This window comes from Berghia stephanieae, chromosome 3 (assembly GCF_034508935.2).
Source record: "Berghia stephanieae isolate SIO BIC M18660-M18661 chromosome 3, UCSD_Bste_1.3, whole genome shotgun sequence".
Taxonomy (NCBI): domain Eukaryota; kingdom Metazoa; phylum Mollusca; class Gastropoda; order Nudibranchia; family Aeolidiidae; genus Berghia; species Berghia stephanieae.
In genome coordinates this window covers 97,292,372-97,305,283 of record NC_088362.1, presented here as the reverse complement: position 1 = coordinate 97,305,283, position 12,912 = coordinate 97,292,372, and the positions used below count along the sequence as shown (strand labels likewise).

Here is a 12,912-nt window from a genome sequence, read left to right as displayed (position 1 = left end):
GCAGTATCTCTTATCACAAGAGTTGTTGGTAGTGAGGTATTGAGAAATATTTAAATAGTTTGGGGAAGCTAGAAAATGTGTGAAAAATAGGAAATCCTAATAATTCTGAAAGATTTACATCCCTGTATAAACTTGCCAAACAAAATTGCCGTTTAAACATCCGAAAAAAATTCTTTAGTCAGGGAATTGTTGAGACATGAAATAGCCTGCCTGAAAAAATAGTTACCGCGCCAAGCATAAAACAGCTTTAAAAGCCAAATTGACAGTTTCCTGCAGGATCTAAAATACAGCACCGATTTCCCATTGAAGCTGGCCAGCCTTTCGACCTCCACAAGTTGGTGGAGACCGATCCAAAGACCATCAACGGGCCACCGGCCCTCTACGATGAAATCATACTCATACTCATACTAAGTTCATGCCAAGCATCAAAATAGGTCAGTCCCACAGTTTGTGATTCTTTATCCCAATGTTTTGACACACCGGTGACGGAAGTACGTCACGACACTTCATGACACTATACTTTGTTTTCAATCGCCTGTGTTAAAAAAAAAACAAAAAAAAAACAAAAAAAAAAAACAAATAGAAAATAAAAATAAAAAAGATTGGCGCCATACCATCTTATATTTTGAGACTTAAAAAAAATCATAGATCGCCCGCCCCTTTTGTGAAAAAAGAGTTAAGAGTTACTCAGAGAGAGAGAGAGAGAGAGAGAGAGAGAGAGAGAGAGTGAGTGAGAGAGAGAGAGAGTGAGTGAGAGAGAGAGAGAGAGAGAGAGAGAGAGAGAGATTTATATATATTCTACGGACAATATGCCGACTGACGGCGTGGATGGAAGCCACAGAAACATCTGTTTCGGCCACATATAAGTGAGTGACCCCATTTACATGTTATATATATATATATATATATATATATATAAATATATATATATATATATATATATATATATATAGAGAGAGAGAGAGAGAGAGAGAGAGAGAGAGAGAGAGAGAGAGAGAGAGAGAGAGAGAGAGAGAGAGAATAATATATGACCTAATTCCAGTTCCGTTCAAAGCTGGTGTGGTTTTTGAAATAATGTAAAAAAACTTTTCTACCCGCTCTGCTCTTATTCATGATGAACAATTACAAATTTATGATCAAAGTCGGAGAGAGAGAGAGAGAGAGAGAGAGAGAGAGAGAGAGAGAGAGAGAGAGAGAGAGAGGGGGATACCTAATCGCTATTTAACACTGTTCAGTGTACAGCTGGTGTGGATAGTGGATTGTCGGAAGAGAGAGGTAAATTTAAATGAATAAAAACTGTCGCTACCGCTACCATACTCAATAATGGATCTCTCTCTCTCACTCTCTGTCTGTGACTTGCGTTGATTTCTGATTCAAAGCGTAAAACACGACGACACTCGTTGTGTGATGTAACGGATTTTACACTTTAGAAAGTCGTATCATGTAAGTATGGGCAATATTCTATTATTACGGCTACCATTATTATCATTTTCATTATTATGCTTAAAAAATGCATTATCCTTATCATTATTTTGCTAAAAAATGTATAAAAATCTTATATTATTGTATTACTGTACACTCTCTAAAGGGAGTGACTATTCTCATCCCCCTAGTCTAGGATGCTAGTCTTCATAATAGTAGTCCACAATTGTTGTATGTTTAATCCAAAGGTTGTAATGCAGTAATTTGTTAAGTTTCTTGTCACAAGTTGCACAATTAAAATCAAAAATCAATCAAATCCAAATCGCAAAAAGCCGGGGGGGGGGGGGGATGAGAATAGAGGCAGCCCTATCTAAACTAAAATGATGGTATGAAAAAGTGTGTATGAAAACGTGCAAGACAGTCTTTTCAAATACAGTTTTCCTATATTTATCTTATATCAGTGCCATCTCCCTAATTTGTCGCTCTCTAACTCATTTCTGCATTTTGGAAAGGGCAGTTTTCCGCAAGTTCCAAGCGGTACTACCGCAAACTCGGGGACCCAAATAATGTTTCGGTTTTGGGAGGGGGGAAACTTTTTTTATAAAAATAATTTTGGGGGTTTGGGAGGGGGGCAACTTTTTTTAAAAGTCTCTCCCCTCGCAAACCCCCTACTAGACTTCTTTAAAAAAAAAAAGTTTTCCCCCTCCCAAAGCCCCAAAATTATTTGGGTCCCCGAGTTTGTGGTAGGACCGTTCCAAGCACTGGGTTCGCCTTGTTATTTAATGTTATCTAACATCATTATTTTTTATTGCATTATTTATATCAATATAAACGGATGAGGGTTTGGAAAAAAAAAAAAGGTGTGGGGGGGGGGGGGGGTGTCTTTTTTGTATATTTTTTCCTAATGGGACTTGCCCTTCAGTGCTAGGAACTTGTGCAAAGACACCCTTTGTAAGAAAACTTTTACTTTATCTATCCAATGACTTCCGACTTATCAAAACCTTTCAATGCGGTCTCATGTTTATGATTTTTGTGCGGCTATGTGTCTTGTGGTATGACACTCGCTTTCGGATCGGAAGGTCCTGGGTTCGAGCCACGCTCGGCGCATAGTTGAGTCCTTGGAAAAGGCTCTTTACTCACATCCTCTCACCGTACTCAGGTGTACAATGAGTACCTGGTCGTTAACAGCATTGTCTCTGTTCGAAAAAAATAAATATCGCCTTACAGGCGTCATGTCTTGTCCTAAATGTTAAACGTTGTTGTTGGCCAGGGACCCCTTTAAAGCGCTTTGAGCACATTTAGTGGATATTGCGCTATATAAAAGCTCAATTTTTAAAAAAAAAGATTTTTAAAACCAAGTTTTAGAGTTATTATGGTAGATCGATATGTAATAATCTTGTTATTGTGGTATCTTGTTATTTGGGTTGCAGGGGGTACATACAATAATGAAGCCTCTTTGTAGTTTTCTTCAAGTTACGTGTAGTTTTTAATGAGGAAGGTGTAATATAGTCGATGGAGTAAATGAGAGAGATTTGATAGGGAGGATGTATGGAGTTGTTCTGAGAGGTTTGGTGGCGAGATATTTCTTGATAATGAGGTGTAGTTTTTGTTGTTGAGAATGAGATGTGTGTAGTTGCCAGTGCCGCTATTTTGGCAGGCAGCGTGGCAGGCTTCTTGAGGCTTGGGACGAATGAAGAGGGGGTGATAGAACAAAACAAGATCTTATTTTGCGCAAGAGATATGCTGAGTTTTTTCTCTCGCGCAATGCTCAGGGTCGTGATTGGTTCTAAGGAAGGGGCGACACTGTCAAATAAAGAAACAGAAATAACACACTATTAAATCTTACTATCTAATAGTTTTATTTCAATTAGGATTGCCCCCGACGTGAGTCGGGAGGCGAATGACCAATGCATGTTATATAATGGAATAGAAAATGAAGATTGGCACTCAGCCCTCAACGTAAGTCGAGTGGCGATACCGCCAAAATTAGTAATATAATGATAATCGAATGTATCAATAAAACATGAATATTTACCAAGTGAGATAATGGCATCGAATATGCCAACATCATTAAGCATAAAAGCATAAGATATAAATCACTACCAACAATCTCAGAAGTTTGGTATAATTCTATGATGCAGGGCATCATCAGGACATTATACAGCTATAACGATTAATGACCAAGAAAGCTTGACAGACAGACCAATAACTGAGCATACAGCTAGTCAGACAATAGGTACTTATGCCTATATGTGTATCAGGTGACAGGCATATAGATAGTTGAATAGATTATTAGGTAGATTGATATGTAGCCAACTGTAATCTCATACTAAGTAATTGAAAAGGTAAATATATAAAGATGGGTACATATGTGCATAGGCAGACAGATTAGTAAGTATACAGATAGATAGGTCCGTAGGTCGGTCGGTAGATGGATGGATGGATAGATAGATAGATAGATAGATAGATAGATAGATACAGAGAGATATAGATGGATAGATGGAAGGGATGTGACAGTGACAGGATAATTATACCAACAACATTAGAGTAGGCCGATATTATTTACAAATCACCAGTAATAAAGATCGTGGTAAGTTTGTAATCGTGATAAACAGATTATTGCTAGCACTCATGTAATCAATTAAATAGACTAAGTATTTTCCTCATGACAGATACAAGTTATACTGGCACGTATTCGATTTACTGTCATTACACAAAGGCATTAACAATCCATGGAAATGATATGAATAAAATAAGAAATCACGATGTCAATAATTAAAACAATAAATGCAACAGCAATAATAATAATAATAATAATAATAATAATAATAATAATAATAATAATAATAATAATAATATAATAATAATAATGCTTATGACAATGTTAATAATAAAAGTTCAACATACCTGTCAAATAAAGAAACAGAAATAACACACTATTAAATCTTACTATCTAATAGTTTTATTTCAATTAGGATTGCCCCCGACGTGAGTCGGGAGGCGAATGACGTTGAAGCGAGGTGCGCCACTGGTTTTATCCTTTCTCCCCACTTAAGTGCGACGGCGCGCAGCATACCGCAAGACGAATAGAAGGAAACCATAACAGAAAGTGCTTATTTAAAAAAATACAAGAAGTATGAAACCATCATACTACATACTTCCCCCTCAAGACAAAAATCGTCCCCGATTTTCTTAATAAACTATAAGCAACTAATCCCAGATAAAGAGGAAAATATACATAAAAGATAATAATATAATAGCAATTAATAAAATAGCAATTATCGTAATGCCCATGCAATCATGTATGAGCGCTCAACATGTCCGCTCCACCTTCAGCAGTAATGAGAGGTGGCACTTTGCCTGACACCTGTGCCACCAAGGCCTGAAGCCTAACAGCCCACGCTGTGACTGCTTCATTCTCTACCTGCGACGCGATGGCAATCTTTTGCAAGAGATCGGAAGAAGGCAAAATATTACCATAAAGTCGATCAAGACTTTGAATGATCGCGTCGCAGGTCACTTCCTCCCCCATCTGAAGAATGAGGTCGGCCGGTAGCCCTTTTAGAGAGCGTCTCATGGCCGCCACAAGGATGCGTTCCGAGAACATATGAGAGCACTGGAGGTCTTTAACCTCCAGTTTCCACTGCAAAAAGGAACAATGAGAAGGGGACCCGTCATCCCCGGAAAAGGTGGAAAGTCGTGGAGCGTCAGCTCTAACGGCTGAGACATTGACAGGTTGCTCCGTTTTCTTTGTTTCCTGCACTGCATTGAGCAATTCCATTCTTTGCTCATTCGACAGAGCAGCGATGCCGTCGATCAAATTCTGAATCAACTCAGCCATATTACTAGAGCGTTGGAGATAGATAGACAGATAGATAGATAGATAGATAGAGAGAGAGAGAGAGAGGGGAGAGAGAGAGAGAGAGAGAAGAGAGAGAGAGAGGAGAGGAGAGAGAGAGAGAGAGAGAGCGATAGAGAGGGGGGGGGGGGGGACAGGTAGTGAGACAGAGAGAGAGAGAAGGGGGGTGGGGGGGGTGGAGTTGTAAGCACTGCAAAAGTGATTAACAATATGTGATGAGTAAGTGACGGGGAAGAGGGAGTGGAGGGAGGTAGGAGGTGGATGAGGGGCGCGTAGAATGGTGAATGTCAGTACACAGTAAAATAAAATTAAGAAATGAACAGCCAAAAGGGGAGAAAATCGGAATGCGGAATTCCAACTAAGCCCCTAAACAAAGAAATGCATTTTCAAAAGTCACACTTCGTCTCTAACAAAAGAACAACTAAGTCCACTAAGTCCTGTCTGAAATTGATAGCAGGCAGGAGAAAAGGGGAGACAGAAGGGCTTGTTTCCGGATTTACTTGGAATCCAATACTTGAGATATCTGATAAAAGCAAAGAGAGGAGTTGTTGAATGTCTGACACCTAACCCAGTCAGCGAGTCTTAGTGTGCGCAATCAACCAGAAAGTATGACCTAACATTAACAACTGTCTTCCAAAAGAAGGAAAGATGGAAAAGTATTATTATTTCCATGTACTTGGAGGTTACGTTCTAGTCTACTGATCATAACATACAAAATGATAAGTGTTCCGAGCACTCATGCTGTGAGTGAAGTGCTTGACACACGCAAACATATGTTATCAATTTCATGGTACTGTCCACAGACCAGAAAGGTACAAGTCAAAATAAACATAAACCAAATCACTATAAAATTTGCGTGCATGGACAAAGTGTCAAGAACAAATAAATGGAGCTATTATAAAATGAGCATAGTGGAAAAAAATGTAACGGAAGTGAGAAAAAATACAAATTAAAAAGTCATAATAAAAGCAAACAAACGAGGTAAATATTCACGTGGAGAGGGGACGAGGAGGTACTGGAGGTGGAAAGGGGGGGTGGGGGTGGAAATATAAGTAAATAATTTAAAACAAATATGTCTCACCACTCGGTTGATCAGACCGGGCAGCGAAACAAAAGGCAAAAGAAATGAAATACAATGACACGTTAAAACACACAACAAAAAATGAAAGGAAATATAAAATAAAATTATCAGGCCTGATGTAAAGAATGTTTCTAAACATAATATTTTCACTGTTAAGAGAAAATACGATTAACACCGCACATCAGATCATTCACTTCATTTCTTTGTCTCAGCGTGGGTTGTCATCACTGTTATCTAGGGTTGTCATCGGATGCCCTCTCCTGGTTGCTATGCAGCCAACATCGCTATCATCTATTGCACAGTCAAAGCGGTCCTTATTTTCACAGTGTCGGGCCTTCCCATACGCTGGGCGCCAATGTAATAATCTTGTTATTGTGGTATCTTGTTATTTGGGTTGCAGGGGGTACATACAATAATGAAGCCTCTTTGTAGTTTTCTTCAAGTTACGTGTAGTTTTTAATGAGGAAGGTGTAATATAGTCGATGGAGTAAATGAGAGAGATTTGATAGGGAGGATGTATGGAGTTGTTCTGAGAGGTTTGGTGGCGAGATATTTCTTGATAATGAGGTGTAGTTTTTGTTGTTGAGAATGAGATGTGTGTAGTTGCCAGTGCCGCTATTTTGGCAGGCAGCGTGGCAGGCTTCTTGAGGCTTGGGACGAATGAAGAGGGAGTGATAGAACAAAACAAGATCTTATTTTGCGCAAGAGATATGCTGAGTTTTTCTCTCGCGCAATGCTCAGGGTCGTGATTGGTTCTTAGGAAGGGGCGACACTGTCAAATAAAGAAACAGAAATAACACACTATTAAATCTTACTATCTAATAGTTTTATTTCAATTAGGATTGCCCCCGACGTGAGTCGGGAGGCGAATGACCAATGCATGTTATATAATGGAATAGAAAATGAAGATTGGCACTCAGCCCTCAACGTAAGTCGAGTGGCGATACGGCCAATGCATGTTATATAATGGAATAGAAAATGAAGATTGGCACTCAGCCTCAACGTAAGTCGAGTGGCGATACGGCCAATGCATGTCATATAATGGAATAGAAAATGAAGATTGGCACTCAGCCCTCAACGTAAGTCGAGTGGCGATACGGCCAATGCATGTCATATAATGGAATAGAAAATGAAGATTGGCACTCAGCCCTCAACGTAAGTCGAGTGGCGATACGGCCAATGCATGTCATATAATGGAATAGAAAATGAAGATTGGCACTCAGCCCTCAACGTAAGTCGAGTGGCGATACGGCCAATGCATGTCATATAATGGAATAGAAAATGAAGATTGGCACTCAGCCCTCAACGTAAGTCGAGTGGCGATGTGGCCAAAATTAGTAATATAATGATAATCGAATGTATCAATAAAACATGAATATTTACCAAGTGAGATAATGGCATCGAATATGCCAACATCATTAAGCATAAAAGCATAAGATATAAATCACTACCAACAATCTCAGAAGTTTGGTATAATTCTATGATGCAGGGCATCATCAGGACATTATACAGCTATAACGATTAATGACCAAGAAAGCTTGACAGACAGACCAATAACTGAGCATACAGCTAGTCAGACAATAGGTACTTATGCCTATATGTGTATCAGGTGACAGGCATATAGATAGTTGAATAGATTATTAGGTAGATTGATATGTAGCCAACTGTAATCTCATACTAAGTAATTGAAAAGGTAAATATATAAAGATGGGTACATATGTGCATAGGCAGACAGATTAGTAAGTATACAGATAGATAGGTCCGTAGGTCGGTCGGTAGATGGATGGATGGATAGATAGATAGATAGATAGATAGATAGATAGATAGATAGATACAGAGAGATATAGATGGATAGATGGAAGGGATGTGACAGTGACAGGATAATTATACCAACAACATTAGAGTAGGCCGATATTATTTACAAATCACCAGTAATAAAGATCGTGGTAAGTTTGTAATCGTGATAAACAGATTATTGCTAGCACTCATGTAATCAATTAAATAGACTAAGTATTTTCCTCATGACAGATACAAGTTATACTGGCACGTATTCGATTTACTGTCATTACACAAAGGCATTAACAATCCATGGAAATGATATGAATAAAATAAGAAATCACGATGTCAATAATTAAAACAATAAATGCAACAGCAATAATAATAATAATAATAATAATAATAATAATAATAATAATAATAATAATAATAATAATAATAATAATAATAATAATAATAATGCTTATGACAATGTTAATAATAAAAGTTCAACATACCTGTCAAATAAAGAAACAGAAATAACACACTATTAAATCTTACTATCTAATAGTTTTATTTCAATTAGGATTGCCCCCGACGTGAGTCGGGAGGCGAATGACGTTGAAGCGAGGTGCGCCACTGGTTTTATCCTTTCTCCCCACTTAAGTGCGACGGCGCGCAGCATACCGCAAGACGAATAGAAGGAAACCATAACAGAAAGTGCTATTTAAAAAAATACAAGAAGTATGAAACCATCATACTACAGATATATTAGGAAGTAAACGTTTTGTGGTCAACATGTAAAAAAAAGGGCTTAGTTATCCATAACATCAAGGGAGATGAGTGTTGTCTGCAACGCCGATTAAAACGCCCCCTATTGTTATATCCATAGATAGTTCTTAGTTGACGTCACTCAGGTCTTTGTTATTGTTTTTTGCCATCCGCGTTTATGAGTAATGCTCGCTAAACTGTACTAACCTGACTATAAACGTTCATGGATACACACAGTTGTGTGTGTTGGTCCGTTATACTTCCGGATGGCAATGTTATGAGCTTCTAAGCCAAGCGCATACTATCTATTAGGGATAAAGAATCATTTGTAATGTTTTAGATTGACCTTTCGCATTGTTGCCATACGACAGGAATGTCCACTATTTTTAGTTGTATTTCCCTCATACGTCATAACATTGTAATTGTATAATGAGATCTAGGTGCTGCGAGAAATCAGATCCTTGCATTGTATATATATCAGATATTATTTTCACAACTTTAAAATAAAAGAAGAAAACACTTGAAAGTTTCAACCCTAAAAAGTATGAAAAAATTACATCCTTCATTTTGAACTTTTGCCCCATTGCGAAGACCTATTGTAAAGGAACATGTCGGAACACATACTTGTCTTCCTCGATACTAATTCTGAACTCCTTTTTCAAGTCTTTTCTTCTTCTCCTTTATTTCGTCTTCTCCTCCTCCTCCTCCTCCTCCTCCTCCTCCTCCTCCTCCTCCTCCTCCTCCTCTTCTTCTTCTTCTTCTTCTTCTTCTTCTTCTTCTTCTTCTTCTCCATTATCTTCTTTTCCATTATCTTCTTCTCCATCATCATCATCATCATCATCATCATCATCATCATCATCATCATCATCATCATCATCATCGTCGTCGTCGTCGTCGTCGTCGTCGTCGTCGTCGTCGTCGTCTCGTCTCGTTCATCATCATCATCTCTCTCTCTCTCTCTCTTCTTCTTCTTCTTCTTCTTCTTCTTCTCTTCTTTCTTCTCTCTCTCTTCTTCTCTTCTTCTTCTTCTTCTCTTCTCTCTCTCTTCTTCTTCTTCTTCTTCTTCTTCTTCTTCTTCTTCTTCTTCTTCTCTCTTCTTCTTCTTCTTCTTCTTCTTCTTCTTCTTCTTCTTCTTCTTCTTCTTCTTCTTCTTCTTTTCCTTCTTCTTCTTCTTCTTCTTCTTCTTCTTCTTCTTCTCTTCTTCTTCTTCTTCTTCTTCTTCTTCTTCTTCTTCTTCTTCTTTTCTCTTCTTCTTCTTCTTCTTCTTCTTTTCTTCTTCTTCTTCTTCTTCTTCTTCTTCTTCTTCTTCTTCTTCTTCTTCTTCTTCTTCTTCTTTTCTTCTTCTTCTTCTTCTTCTTCTTCTTCTTCTTCTTCTTCTTCTTCTTCTTCTTCTTCTTCTTCTTCTTCTTCTTCTTCTTCTTCTTCTTTCTTCTTCTTCTTCTTCTTCTTCTTCTTCTTCTTCTTCTTCTTCTTCTTCTTCTTCTTCTTCTTCTTCTTCTTCTTCTTCTTCTTCTTCTTCTTCTTCTTCTTCTTCTTCTTCTTCTTCTTCTTCTGTATTGGTCCATTGATTAAGTGGTAGAACAGTGTGAGTATTTTACTTAGACATACCATCGATAGTTAAAACCTGTGTAGTTTGCTATGTTTACCAATCACGCCGTTGTTTACATTATGACGATTGTCCGAGACGCATCGTCATCTAAGTGTCTATTCCTCAAAGGTTTGGTACCTACAGGTAGATTGCTCCATAAGCGTAACGTATTTGGAGAGGAGTGTGTGTGTGTGTGTGGGGGGGGGGGGGGGGGGGGGGGGGGAGGGTGAGTAAAGATTGTAGTCAAAATACATAGCTGGATGAATGTTTAAAAATGTTACCCATACTGCCTAGTTGGTAATTGTATTTGATAACATTTGGTCTTTAATTCCTTGTTCAGTGTACAGATTGTATGCGCTTGGTTAAGAGGCTCACAACATTGCCATCCGAAAGTATAACGGACCAACACAAAAAAACTCAATATAACCTTAAACATTTAAAGTCTGGGTCATATAGTTTAGTGAGAAGTACTCATAAACGTGGATGTCAAAATCAATAACAGAGACCTTCGTTCTATCTATAGATAGTTCGAAGTTGACGTCACTTAGGTCTTTGTTATTGTTTTTTGCCATCCGCCTTTATGAGTAATTCTCACTAAACTGTTTTAACCTGACTTTTAACGATCATGGTTACACAAAGTTTTGTGTGTTGGTCCGTTATACTTCCGGATGGCAATGTTGTGAACTCCTTAGCCAAGCGCATACTATCTATAAATTCGCCAGCAGCATCAATCATGGGACTCTTAAAATACTTCAATAATGAACTCCAAAGTGTCTCCAGACTAGAGAATCACGTAAAAAGTCGTACGATATTTAAAAGTTTGGCCAGGATACTTATTGTCCTTCAAATATGTCATGGCACAAGACCGAAGGGCTAGAGTTCAGGTGGTCGCTGGTTCGGATAAGTAAGTAACTAAGTCCTTCAAATAACTTTCGATGAAAAAGACTAATTTGTCCAACAACAACAACAAAAAAAAAAACAAAAAACAAACAACAACAACAAAAATAAATAATAAAAATGTAAAAAAAAAAAATTAAAAATCAAACTTGGTACGTCTTTGAAGTTCTGACAAAAGGTTGGTCATTTTAATCAATCGAAGTTTGAAGGATCATTTTTCTGGCCAACATTTTAAAGATTTACGTTTTCTTTAATCAAAATGGATTTAAATTATTTTGACATTGCATGGCTGTGTAATCGTGCTCTTTTCCTAAACGCTACTTATACGAAACTAGTAAATTTTTGTTGACTAATTTGTACATTAAAGCTTCAGGATTCATTGCAGGCCTTCAAGTGCCGTCTCGACGCTCATTGTGAAACAGAAAAATACTGTTATAGAGTTTTTAATCGGTAGATAACCACGCCTCTCGGACAATCGTCATCATGTAAACAATGGCAGTGATTGGTAGACACAGCAAACTACACAGGTTTTACTATCGATGGTATGTGTTAAATAAAATACCCACTGTTCTACCGCTTGATCAGTAGAAATAGCACATAAAACTATGTGTAAACTTAAACGTTTTTAAATTATCGAGAAAACCGTGTGATAACTAGTCACCCATTTGTCAATATAAAAACAATAACAATGATCAGAGAGAGGTCGATTTCATTCACGTTATCGTTTATAAACAACCAACTATGTTTGTCCGAGCACGTGTGAAGGAGTGTCACAAATTCCATGTTTTGATTGGTCAAAAATCTACTGGTTAATTCAGACACCTCCTTCCACTATGTGGCATGCCCCGTTTTGAGAGACGTGAATTAGTTACGTTCATGAATGCACAAGAGAAGATAAAAGGCTGTAAAAGGCTACATAAATCTGGACTTATATCATTTATCATATCATATCACTAGGTAAATCTGCTATTATAGACCATAATAATAATAATATATTATACTGATTTATTCCGACAAACAATCTGGTTTTCATTATAGCCCCCCCCCCCCCCCCCCCCCCCCCCCCCCCCCCACACACACACAAACCCCTTTTACTTTAAGTTTCGATTGATTAAAATAACTCCCTAGTGCGGCTTTGTGGTATTATGGTTTGAGACTTGGCTTCTGACCTGTGGGTTCCAGTTCGACTCCCGCAGTTCAACTCTTGGAAAAATGAGACCTTTGCCTCTACTAGTTTTTTAGGCGGACCCTTTGGTCATTTTCTCTCACCGCACCAACGTGTAAAAAGCCTTAAGCCTAACAGGCGTTATGTTTATTTTAATATTATATTAAGTATAGATAGTATGCGCTTGGCTAAGAAGTTCACAACATTGCCATCCGGAAGTATAACTGATCGTTTATAGTCTGGTTAATACCGTTTAGTGGATAGTTCGAAGATGACGTCACTCAGGTCTTTGTTATTGTTTTTTGCCATCCGCGTTTATGAGTAATGCTGACTGAACTGTGTTAACCTGACTATACACGTTCATGGATACACAC

At 38.0% G+C, this 12,912-nt stretch overlaps 1 protein-coding gene across 1 annotated transcript in view; it reads left to right on the top strand.

The window, feature by feature from the left end:
- The first annotated feature begins 1,287 nt into the window (after window positions 1-1,287).
- Window positions 1,288-12,912, top strand: part of LOC144966925 (alkaline phosphatase-like) — a 117,264-nt gene continuing 105,639 nt past the window's right edge. Inside the window, exon 1 of the mRNA XM_078903624.1 lies at window positions 1,288-1,443. The gene's annotated coding sequence lies outside the window, so the exon portion shown is untranslated. The remainder of the gene's footprint in view (window positions 1,444-12,912) is intronic.